General features: G+C 37.1%; 1 pseudogene; it reads left to right on the forward strand.

Moving 5' to 3' along the window:
* LOC125110782 (gamma-secretase subunit APH-1B-like) overlaps positions 1-10862 on the forward strand; it is a 156624-nt pseudogene extending 145762 nt beyond the window's left edge.
* Positions 10863-13200: the final 2338 nt, after the last annotated feature.

Here is a 13200-nt window from a genome sequence, read left to right on the forward strand (position 1 = left end):
ATGATTGTATTGCATCATATTCATAGAGTCCATATGACCAGAAAAAAAAGCAATTTTTTTCTAATGAGGCTCATTGTGAAATCCAGCAGAGATCCAACAAATAAATAATCTCTCATGTTATTCATATGCACTTCTGCATTATGGAAGGTACAAAGATAGAAAATATTTTTAAATAGCCACTATTTACTGAGTCAATCAATGACATATTTTATTTGTTTAAATATTCTTGTGGCGACTATACCCTTTATCAGTAGTTTTCACAATGATTTTAGCACAGAAACATTTTTTGAAATGAAAGCTAGAGTGAAATGCTAGTATGTACGACAAGTCAAGAGTGGAATTGCTCCAACTGAAGCAGGAGTCCCATCTACTTTATCTGTTCCTTGTTTTGTCACCACCTCTCACCATGGTGAAAATCCATGTGGTGGGGGCAACTGGTCTGTGAAGCAGTTTGAAAACAATTGCCCTATATTATTGCCAGTTTTAATGGAAGGGAAAAAAATAGAGAGCTCATGGAATTGAAATGACATTGCCAATAATGCCAACTTTTCTATGAACACTCAGACGCACATCTTTCCTAACATTAATTTTACATTTATTATTAAAGATGGAGAAATGCTGATCAATAGAGAAATCTGTTTAATAAAACACCACATTGTTATCAAGAGGATGCTGCAGTGTGAACCAAATATATCATAGTAAGCAATATTTGCATTCATGGTAAAGAAATATGAAAAAACCTAGTGAAAAAGAGTGATTTTTTGCAAATGCATCATTATACACTTTTATATGATTATCTTCTTATTATTTTATCTTATCAATTATGTGCTGCAGATCAAATTCCTTCCAGTTTAATTATGATTTTAATTACACACCTGCTATTACCAAATCAATACAACAGAGTATAATGCATTATAAGCAAACATGCTAGGAGCTCCCGTCATGGCACAGCAGAAATGAATCTGACTAGGAACCATGAGGTTGCAGGTTCCATCCCTGGACTCGCTTAGTGGGTTAAAGGATCTGGCATTTCTGTGAGCTGTGTTGTAGGTTGCGGATGCAGCTCGGATCTGGCATTGCTGTGGCTGTGGCATAGGCTGGCAGCTGTAGGTCCAATTAGACCCCTAGCCTGGGAACCTCCATATGCCACAGGTGTGGCACTAAAAAGCAAAAAAAGAAAGAAAGAAATAAGCAAACATGCTATTGCATGATTGGTTCTCTAGAAAATTTCAAATAAGCCATTTGTTGGAATCACCGTAATTCATCTTTAACATGATAGTTTAGTTTATCCTCATGTTATAGATATTTTGTGTGGGAGCTGGGATGGCCTTTCATATCTGTCAGGATTTAAGGAGAGCAGTTCAAGACATTGCATACACTTCAAACCAGTGACCAGTCGTTGGGTCTGTTTGTCCACAATGTGCATAAGGTTGAATAAGACAGCTCCTTGTGCTGCTGATATTCCTAAGGAGGGGTCAACAACTGTGAGCCAACAGCATCCAAACGTCCCCACAACTAGGGTAGTGAGTGTCTCGGTTCTGCAGGGAGATTGGTGATCCATGACAGAATCAACTTCTGACTCCAGCTTTTTCCTCTGAGAACTGGTCTTTAAAAACAAATCACCAGGCATTTATCCTGTTTTTTGTTTGTTTTGTTTTTTAAAGTGAACTAGCAGAATAACAACACAGCAGTAATGGATGAGGGGAAGTTCTCTGTAAAGAAGAATCTCAGCTAACAAATGCAAAAGAAATAGAGCCGACAATTCGTAACCCCTAACTAAAATTTTGATTGAGACAATGGTCATTAATAGATGCCAAAATTATTAGAGGATATGCTGAAAGAAAACTTTATAGTAAAAGGATCAGAATGTCATCATCCCCTGAAAGTCATGAATTAATCTTAGTGTCATAAAACAGGGACATTTTCTGCCTCCCAAATTGGGCAATTTATGAAGTATTTTGGTCCCAAAAAAATAGAATCTGACTTTAGATCTAATTTTAAGTCTCTACAATAAGAGAAACAAGTTAAAGTGCACCACGAAGAAGCAACAGAGTCAGGAAGTGAGGCTTTGTATAGGTCAATGGGCTTGAAAAAATGAGTGGGGGCAATGGGAGGAGGGAAGCTTAAGATAAATAATAATTATATGTGCAAACTATCTTGCTTAGGTCAAACTGTAAAAAGACATTTTTAAGAAAATCAATGAAATTTGAATATGGCATGGTATTAAATAGTATTAGGGAATTATTTATTAATTTTAAGTAGCAGCAATGTTAGAAAACATCTAATTTTTTGGAAACTAATTTTAAAATATTGAGAAGTGAAATGACACGATGTTTTGTATTTATTTCAAACTACTCCAACCAAAAGAAAGAAAAGGTGGGGTGAGGTGGCAGGGATGGGGAAAGAGAGATGAAATAAATATAGTTGATTGTTGACAATCATGAAAGCTGCATAATCAGTACAGGGTACATAGGACTATTGGCTCTATGTATTTGTACATTTGGAAATTTTCGTAATTTTTTTTTCCATTTCTTTTTAGGGCCACACCTGCAGATGTGGAAGTTCCCAGGCTAGGGGTCCAGTCGGAGCTGCCACTGCTGGCCTATGCCACAGCCACAGCAACGGGGGTAGGGGTCCAATCTGAGCCACATCTGCAATCTACACCACAGCTTCATGGATCCTAGTCTGGTTCTTATCCTGATGAGCCACAACAGGAACACCCATAATAAATTTTTAAAAACAAAAAAATTATTTTCCAAGTTTCATGACATGATGTTTCCGGGAAAGAAAGGAAATATTGGAGAATTTATGTTTGAGACCGTGAATACAAACTAGTTCAATTATAAATGTAGCACATACCTCTAAATTTATTCATAATTAAATAAGAAATATGTAATAATTTAGAACTTTCATTATGTCAAAAGAAATTCTCCTTATTCCTTTCTTGATGTATATGTTGACTATTCAGTGATACCAGTGTTGTATAAACATAGAGTAAATGATGGAAGAATAGATTTCCTTTAATAAAACTCTATTATTCTGTTTGTAAGAAGGGACTGTACCTAAGCTTCTAGTCCCAAGATGAAACTGTACAGCATCATAAAATTCTAGCCCAATATGCTTTTTAACTGAAACTCCCATTAAAATATGCAGGGAGAAAATATACTTCCATAATCTACTTTATTGCATATCAATTTCCAAGGATGAATCCTCCGACTATATATTTGTACTAATTTCTACAAATCTAGAAGCATGGTCAAGTTGTAGGCTTAGATTAATATAATATATATGCTTGAATACTTTGATTGGATTTTTTAGATAAGAGTGTCATAATATTGACCAGAAACATCACTGATGTCAAATTTGGAGAAGAAGAGTACAAGATAAATAATACTGAGTGTCACTGGATTCACATATTTGGGCAAAAGGGAAGTATTAGACTACTGGCATCATAAGCTTTTCATTTCTAAGATGTTCACCATAGCAAAGATAACTCAGAATCTTGATATTCTCCTTTAAAGCCAGGGATGCACAGGTAAACCTTCCCACCCTACTTTCTTTGTCTACATTTTAATGCAGTTTACACTCTTGAATAAACTCCAGCTGTCATTTAGAAGCCTACATCTTTTCTCCAGCTCTGGATTTTTTGTGTTTCTGTCTCAATTATACCACTTGTGGCAGTCTCATAGTCAGTAATAAATTAGATTTATGGAATAGTCCTTAATCATTTTAGGGTTATAGACCCTTTTAAATATTTATGCCTGTTGGAGTTCTACCTACAAGCAACAAAAGCCTATTCTGCCAACTCGAAGTGAAATATCGATTCATTAAAGAGATATTGGGTATTTCACAGAATTTCTGGGCATGGTGATTAAACACCTTTGGGGCTATGCAAACAGAAACTATATCCAAAATCTTTCTGCAGAGTCAGTGCCAGTAAGGACAGCCCTGAGGCCAATTCTGACATCCTCCATGGGCTCAGGACTCACTCTTGCCATGACTGCCCCAACATCAGAGTGTTCCCCACTTGCACCTCCACCCTATGTCTTCCTCTCTCATTCCCAATTCCAATTCAGGAACAGAGATAAAGAGACAAGTGTTCACACCCAGCTCTGCAAAGGGGGGTGGGAAAGCATATGTCTAGTATTTTTAGATTCAACAGTAATAAGTGAACAAGGTTATTATTTCCCAGGCATATGAAGAAAAATTAAAAGAATAAATATCAAATACAAAATCTCTAATGAATGTAGATTTTTCCCAGAAAACACACACACACACACAACATAATATTATGCATTTCTGAAGGTTCTTGAACCTTCAAGACCCATCCATTGGACTGCTAGAGATAAAATGAGTCCTGGTGGCAGTGGCGGTTGTCATCGTTATTTGAGAAAATACATCCTGCTACACAATATAAAGCCTATAGATAATTATCTCTAATTTTCTAAATCAAATATTTAGAACTCGTTTATATAACAGTTTGAGTTCTAGATGAGACATTTGGGTATGGTTGTGTGTTTAAAGTGAAAAGAATTTATATAAATAAATTCATATAAATAAATAACCTCTTTCCTTATGAGTTTTTATGTCTGTAAAAAAAGGAAAGGAAATTTTTATTACTGTCCATGTAACCACAGCATTAGTCAGGGCCCCATATATCCTGTCCTCAGCTGTGAGTCATATCTATATCTATCTCTGTATGCAATTCAGCTCTCAGAACTAACTTCAAATGAATTTCGATTTTTTAGTTACATCTCTCAAGAAATATTAAGGATCTAATTCACAATATTTGTGATAATACTTGCTAAAATCTGCTCTCCTTAACGTCCTTCAATATTTCATATCCTCTAGATTCTCTGGAGCTGTGCTGTCCAATAAAGTATGTACTAGCCATACATGGCTATTTACATGTACATTAATTAAAATTAAGTGAAATTTAAAGTTCCTCAGTCACGCTATCTGCATTTGTGTATTCAGTAGTCCTGTGTAGCTAGTGGCAATGTTGTTGGACATTTCAGATAGAGAACAATTCCACAATTGCAGATCTTTCTATTGGACAGTGCTGCTCTAGGGCCTCACTTCAACAAACCACCAAACTTTCCAACACCCATCCAAGTTGCCATCTGTCACCTCCAACTTCCTCAGCTCTTTGAAATGAAATAGGAAACACTCTGTTTCAAGTCTTTCTCCTTTTCTTCCACAAGTCAGATCACCTCCTTCTCTACTATTTTTTAAAAATTTTACATCACAAATAGATTGAGGGACTATGCTGACAAAGACAGAAAGCTCTTTAAGAGAGATGTAAGCTTGGAGTCAAGAAGGAAATATTTACATGTTAAGAAGCCTTTTCACAGTCACATCAATATAATTACTATTATGTACTAAACGTCTTCTGATGCACTCATTTCTAATGCTCATAATAATCCTTCAGAATGAAATTAATTTCATTTAAAATACAAAAACCCAAGGCTTGGAGAACGTTAATCAGTTACCTACAGTGGTACAGCTAGCGAGGAGTTAAGGCCAGAGGTAGATACATTATTTCCTAAATATAAGGCTTACATTCTCTCTGCTCTGTCACAATGAAAAACAGTATCTCTCTGAAGATATAAAAATGGACATTCCCATGGCAACACAAGAAGTCAAGGGTAAAAATTCCCAAAGATCTCCCTTAGATAAACTAACTGAGAAGCCTTTGCCACATACATTTTAAAATAAACTCCTTAAGGAAAGAAAAACCCACTTGATCATATCCTGGCATAGTCTGGCCATGGGCACTTTAAAAATTCAAAATTCACTATGAAAATGACTAAGAAATGTTTTACATTTTAGACTTCAATAACACTTTCCAACTCTAGTTTGACCTTAAAAATAAGTACAAAATGTATAATCAAATGAGCAGATGGAAAAATGCCAATTTTACCCTCATTACTGATAGGCTGTGCAAAACCATCTGATTTTAATCTCCCCACTTGATTTACCTCATGTTTTAAAAATTCGTCCAGCCAATAAGGAATAAATGCAAAATGAGTACAGTATTATATTCCAGGATTTGCCAGAAATTCAAGTGTGGGCATACTAGTTTGCTATAAAAATTGAGGTAGGAGGTATTTTAATTCCACAAGCAGGAGCAGAATATGGACTTATTTCCCCATCAAAAAATCACACTCAAAAAAGTATTTTCCTCTTCTGAGCTTGGCTTAGAAAAATAAAATGATACATATAGAAGAGGAAAAAGGGAAGATGGACCTTACTAATCTCTCCATTTTCCTTTTTTCCCAGTTCTTCAGCACATTTCCATTTTGTCAACAGCAAAATTATTTTTTAGAGTGAAATTGGACCAAATTCTAGCCCAGAGAATTGGTATTTGTCTCTTCCTGGCTTAGGAAGTGCATGTGTATCTCCAGACAGAATTTCACACACATTATTTAATCAAGCTATACAACGGTTTTGCATGTAAAGTGATTTTGGGAAATTATATTCACTAATGTCTGAGAGCTCTTTACAAGCACCATATGTGGTTTCAAATATGAACAACAACTGTTGAGTGGGGGATAATATTGTTTTCAAATACTCTAACTGTTCAGTGAAGAAAGTATAGATTAGATTTTACTGAATCTTGATAGACTAAAGAATTAATTTATTCCACTTTTAAGTGTGGATTATCATAGAACTAAGACAAGCAAAAGAGACTTAAACACAGAAGAGATTGCTACAGGGACTTTCAGGGAGTTACAGCTCTAGCTGTCTTTTTTGTTTTTTAACGTAAAATATTTTCCAACACTACTGCTCTGGTTTTGCACTTAGCAACGCATTAAATCCTCAGGTGTGTGAACAACCTTTCTAATTAGTTCACAAACTATAAGATGGTTCTTATAGTGGTCTAGTATTAGAATTAATAGAATGTCACCAAACTGAAAGTCCTCATTTACTTACCTCCACCTCCTTTCCAGGTCCTATTCAAATGTCATCGCCACTCTTCCCTGACACCCACATCTCCTTCCTTCTGATCTTCCATTACTATGTACACCAAGTCTAATGAACCCATGAAGAAAAGGAGTTTATTTCCAGCAGGAGTATAAGAATTGACTGGAAAGCCAGAGATTCATGACTCAGCAAAGATCAGCAATAAAGTCAGCCAATGGGATCAACAATTTTATGAACAATTTCAATCTTCGAGTCATTCTGGAAGACAAGCTGGTGGGCATGACCTGGTTCACAAGATCACTCCTCAGCTAGAGAAAGTCAGAGCACCTGAATTTACATCTCCCCAAGACTGCAAGGGAAAGATAATTCCAAAACCAGAATCAGGCACTGTCCTGAAAGAAGGAGGAAAGGCAAAATGAGCAGATATCCACAGCACCATTCACTTGGCAATTCATTGATCTCTGCCTACCAATGCCCTCCAGTGTTCATTTTCAAACCTTACTTAAGTTGCATTTTATTATGTAACTTCTGATTCATTTACTTACATTTTATTTTTCCTACTAAACTGTCGGTACCTCAAAGGCAAAAATAACATACGTTTTTAAATCACCTACAGTGCTTTGTACAAAGCAAGTGCTCAATAAAATTTTATTGATTTAAGACTAGAAGCTATAATTTCTTTTTTTTTTTTTTGTCTTTTTGCCATTTCTTGGGCCACTCCTGCGGCATATGGAGTTTCCCAGGCTAGGGGTCTATTCGGAGCCATAGCCACCAGCCTACGCCAGGGCCACAGCAACATAGGATCCGAGCCGCATCTGTGACCTACACCACAGCTCATGGCAACGCCAGATCCCTAACCCACTGAGCAAGGGCAGGGACCGAACCTGCACCCGCAACTTCATGGTTCCTAGTCGGATTCGTTAACCACTGCGCCACAAACGGGAACTCCTCTTTCTTTTCTTTTTTTTTTTCTTTTTTTTTTTTTTTTTTGGTCTTTTGGAGCATGTGGAGGTTCCCAGGCTAGGGATCAAATTGGAGCTGTAGTCGCTGGACTACACTACAGCCACAGCAACATGGGATCCAAGCCACATCTGCAACCTATACCACAGCTCACCGCAACACCTGCTCCTTAACCCACTGAGCAAGGCCAGGAATGGAACCTGCATCCTCATAGATACTAGTTAGATTCGTTTCCACTGAGCCACAATGGGAACTCCAAGAAGCTATAATTTCTTAAAGTTTTGTTTAACATCACCATAAATCACCTTCTAGGTTCTTCAAACATTTATTGTGGAAGCCCCTTAAAAAGCCAGTTTTTTGTTTGTTTTGTTTTGTTTTGCAGCTGTTTTTTCTTTCAACAATATTTGGTATTTCCTTGGCAAAAGAAGCTGCTGAACAGTTGCTGAGTATGGGAAGAATGTGTCCACAAATGAGGAGCTTAGCATTCACATAGGGCTTATTTAAATCTTAAAATATTTACTTCACACTCTCAAGATACCAGTTATTGCCAAGTAATTGCCAAGTAATGAGAATATGCCCAATAAACTAAAAGATCTGAGCTTCAAGAGTCAAATTATGTCAGACACTCAATTTTCGGCTGAAAATATTGCAAATTAGACCAGGTTCTAACCATTTAGGAACAAAAGGCTCTGCACAAGTGGCTATCAACCAGAACCCCGGAGGCTGTCTTCCACAGCTGTCCTTCACAGGCGCTCGCTGGCTGCAAGGCAAGCCATGGAAACGTGATGCCTGCTTTTTCCAATACCTGGCTTTTTCACTCTAGTTATTATTCACTCGCTCTGGTCTTCAGCTTTCTCTCCTATAAAATAAAAGTGCTGCATTAGAACATATCTGTGGTCCCTTCTAACTCTCCTGTTCTTTGAATCTATGTATCTATGTCTCTCATCTGCAAACGAGCATTGAAATATACTTTATACTTAATAACTATAATAATAATAATGTCTAGTATTTACTGAGTCCACACTATGAACTAGGCTGAAAGTTTACACTGCTGTTATCATTATTTACCATAATCATATCAGGTAGCTACTCATTATCACTATTTTCTACTTGAAAAAAAAAGACAACTAGTATCTCTAGATGAGACACCTAGGCTGGAGCTAAGTAGCAACTTACATAAAATCACAAAAATAAAAAGTTTTAGGGGCAAGGATTTGTATCCAATTTCATCTCACTCCAGAGCTTGAGCTGTTAATCTCTGTAGTCTTGGAAATGTCCAGGTACCATACTTTCAGCCATGTTAAATAAGTAGAGGAGAGAGTATCTACCTAAGCTACTGACTGGAGGCAGTGTTTCAGAGCATTGAGCATAGATTAATCAAATATCCACAAATATTTTAATGCCAGAACATGGATCATTTTTTTTACCATACCACTATCATTACTCATACCACTATCATTACTCATACCACTATCATTACTCATCATAATTCCTTCACTCATCACCACCATTTCCAAATGCATGGATTGTAAAAGAAGAGTATGTGAGAAACCATCACTCAGTCCACCATCATTTGTGGAATGTCTGTTTCCATGGGCTGTATCATTTAAAGGAGTGTTTGGTCAGACTCACAGACATAGAAAACAAACTAGTGGTTACCAGTAGGAAGAAGCAAGGGAGGAGGAACAAGATAGAGGTCAAAGATAAAGAGGTATAAAATAAATAAGCTACAAAGATACACTGTATAACATAGGGAATATAGTCAACGTTTCATAAATAAAAGTATAACCTTTAAAAATTGTGAACCACTATGTTGTAACCTATTAATAAATAATGTTTTACATCAGTTATACTTCAATTTAAAAAAAAAAACAAAAAGAGAAAAAGCAGAGGTTGGTTTATGCAGGTGATTCTCTGGAAGGGAAAATCAAGTCTGTGTTTGATTATTCTATTGGCTGAAGCAGAAATCTTACCGCAAGCAAAAATGTACAAAAGTAAGTTTGTTTTTGTCACCTGCATTTTCTCAACTCTGCTCATCTCACACCTCCCTCTTTCAACAGTGAGTCTTCCTCTTTCTTTTCATGCTTTATACCCTCACCCTCTCTGCTTTTCAAAACCTCTTCTTGAAAACTATTGAGGACATAGCCGCCCAAAGTATTTAAGATGAAAACAATTAAAAGGTGTAAGTGCTGAGACATCTGTGTTAAGGTGACTTAATTAAGAATACAGATCAGCTGAGCCTCCTGGGTCAGCTTCCGCTGTTGTCATGACCTTGGCTAGGTTCTTGGATCTTCCGAGACACCGTCCTTGCCCCCGCACCTGCGCTCTCCATCTTCCTCGTCAGCGGAGCTTTCTTCTAGTTGGTGTCTCAGCTGCTTTCCTCCTTTGTTTGGTTCATGGCAGACTTTCTCCTGCTTTTTGCAGTGTTAGCCTCAGTCTGTATCCAAGAAATGTTCTGGTTTGCATATTTTAAACTTTTTAAGAAAGCCAGTGAGCGTTTGAAGAGTTTAAACCCAGGTGAGACAGCACTCTATGCAACTGCTGGCCTGTGTTTCTGGCTTAGACTTTGGAATCATGAGTGGAATATTTTCCTTTATAAATACCCAGTCTGACTCCTTGGGGCTGAGCACAGTGGGAACTCATGGAGACCCTCCCCAGGGATTCCCAAATTCAGCTTTCACGTTGATGGTGATCCTAGTGCTGCATGTGTTCTGGGTGGGACCTTGTGGGTTTTGATGGCTGTGAGAAGAAAAAGTGATATGCCAGTCTTGTAGTTCTCCTCACCTGTCTGCTGGTGTCAGCCTTGAGCTTCATAAATCCTCCTCATGGATTAAACACGGTATCAGCATACTTCATCATGGTGCTCACAGGACATCTGGGCATTCTTCATTCTTGGAGGCAGCTACTGAGGCCTGAGACTCTGCCTGCTGGGTCAAGACAAGGACTTCTGTCTCTTCAGGCAGCGCTCCAGATAACCTCCAAGGGCTTCTGAAACAGTAAGTTGACTCTTTAGAGGAAGCACAACTTTTGCCTTTTTTCTAAAAAGCCCTTTTCCTGATGAAATTTAGAAAAAAACAAAACTATCTAGATACAGTATGTTTCATGCAACCACCTTCTGAAAGGGATGCATCAGTGGTGTGCAGCCTGGCTACCCATAAAGTCACCTGGGGAAACATAAAGAATAGTAATTCCTGGGTTCCACTGTGCAGATTTAATTGGTTTGGGGACTTGGTAATTTTTTAAAGCTTCCTAGATGACTCTGATTTCCAGCCAAGATGAGAACTATTGGTGTCCAAATAGGAACTTTCAGAGAATACTATAAATAAATGAGATGTTTAGCTATCTCCTAACTCAATTTGTGTTGAGCAAGTAAATATCTGAATATCAAATCCCAGTTAGCCTTTGTTTTTAAGTTTTGAAGTCACAAAAGATAAAGGGCTACGGTCTCTCTGAACTGTTTTCATGTACTTCGCTAGCACCCTGTTGAATGAGAACCATGCTTCTAACTACAATAATAAATTGCACTTACTATGACAATTTAACCAAAGTAATCTACTGATTAATAAGCTGTATTTTTCTAATGTTTTTCCATTCTGAGTTTTGCATTTTTTGAAACATTACATTGTTTTGAGCATAGATTCCATTTCCTTAAATAAAAACCAATCATTTCTGACTCCCTAGGAATATAAAAAACCAACAATGTTTGTGCAACTTCTGTTAAGTCTTTCCTTGGTTTAAGGCTTTTTATGGACTCTACCCTAAGGCAGTGTTTACCTGCTGAGTGCTAGTTGCTGGACTAGTGAATTCCCTTGTTCTATCTCATGGGCCTGTAGGTTGATGAGTGATGCTTCATTGGAGCTGATGGAAGTTTACTAAAAGCATCAGGAAAACAAGTCAGTAGGGTGGTATTGACACTTATAATTGTTCCTGTAATACTAACATTTCTGCCCAAATGGTATAGTGGAAAATTGGTAATATGTCTTAAACTGCCATATTCATGCTTTTACATAATCCACATAATCTTTGGATTTAGTAAATGTCTCTGGGTTTTGGTAGCAGATACAACATAACTTGATAGGAATATCTAAGATTTTTTTTTAGCTTCCAAACAACCCTTTTGGTTTCCTTTTATAAGGAGAAGTTGTGCCTTTACTAACTAGAAATTGTTCCCAGTTGATGGTTTTTAGGAAGTTGATGTCATGAAAAAGAAATTCCCTACATGCTAAAGTGAGAACTTCAGTGAATCTCATATGTGCAAGCTAGCCACTAAAAGAAGTAGAAGTAGCAGTTGAGGGGGCTCACCAGTGACATGACAGATGGAAGAATTTGTCAATACTGTGCTGAGGAAGGATAATGGACGTTTAAAATGGAAACACAGCTGGGCTAGCCACACATCTTTCCAGAAAACAGAACCTTACATACAAACTAGATCTTTATTATTGAAATCCCTTCTCAGGTTTAAATTATTAAAAATTTTCAATCTAGAGGTTCAGGAGGATTATAGTAAGACTGTAAACATAGGCAATTAGAGTTATTCCCTTAAAGTTTACCAAAACACTCATTCCGATGCTTCCACTCTGTTCTGCCATTTTCCACTTTTATACAAGATTTTCTTCAGACTAGGTAAGTCATAGAGTCAAGGACATAGAGAATGAATAGTTAAATTCACTGTGCAAAGTTGAGGGACACAAGTGGGCTTCATTCCTTTTGGAACGTGGTGTCTTTGATGAACAGGATAAGAAAAATAGAGAGTTGGTTATTACTACTGACTTACAAATCACTTAAATGGATAGCCTAATAAATGCTTGGGTATCTATAAAGTGTATAAAAATCTAAGAATACTATTATTACTCATACTTAAGTTTTGGGGATGTCCTCAGTGCATTAGTAGTTTAAATTTAATAAAGAATCTGGTATACTGTGAAATCTTATTTATAGAAACATTTTGAGAAAATTTTCTTTGATGGTGAGACTATTGTCTTAGTTCAGGAAATTACCTGGAAATAAAGGAACTTTGCAATCCTTATTTCTCTAGTGAAATTGCCATAGTCAGCATAGGCACTGCTGTTGCAAATAGCCTTGCTTTGTCTGATGCCAGGAAGTCCAGAGTGAGAGTAGTAGTCCTCTATTGCTGTGTATATATTGAAATGCACTTTATTTTATTTTTATCTTATTGCATTGCATTGTACTGCATTGCATTGCATTTGTTATGGATAATGAGCTTTCTCAGTCCTCAGTGTTTGGGGAGGAGGTGGTGGGATTAATTTTATGCATTCTCCTCCACACAGGCTTTCTCAGGTTGAAGGGAAGTGT

This window comes from Phacochoerus africanus, chromosome 1 (genome assembly GCF_016906955.1).
Source record: "Phacochoerus africanus isolate WHEZ1 chromosome 1, ROS_Pafr_v1, whole genome shotgun sequence".
Taxonomy (NCBI): Eukaryota; Metazoa; Chordata; class Mammalia; order Artiodactyla; family Suidae; genus Phacochoerus; species Phacochoerus africanus.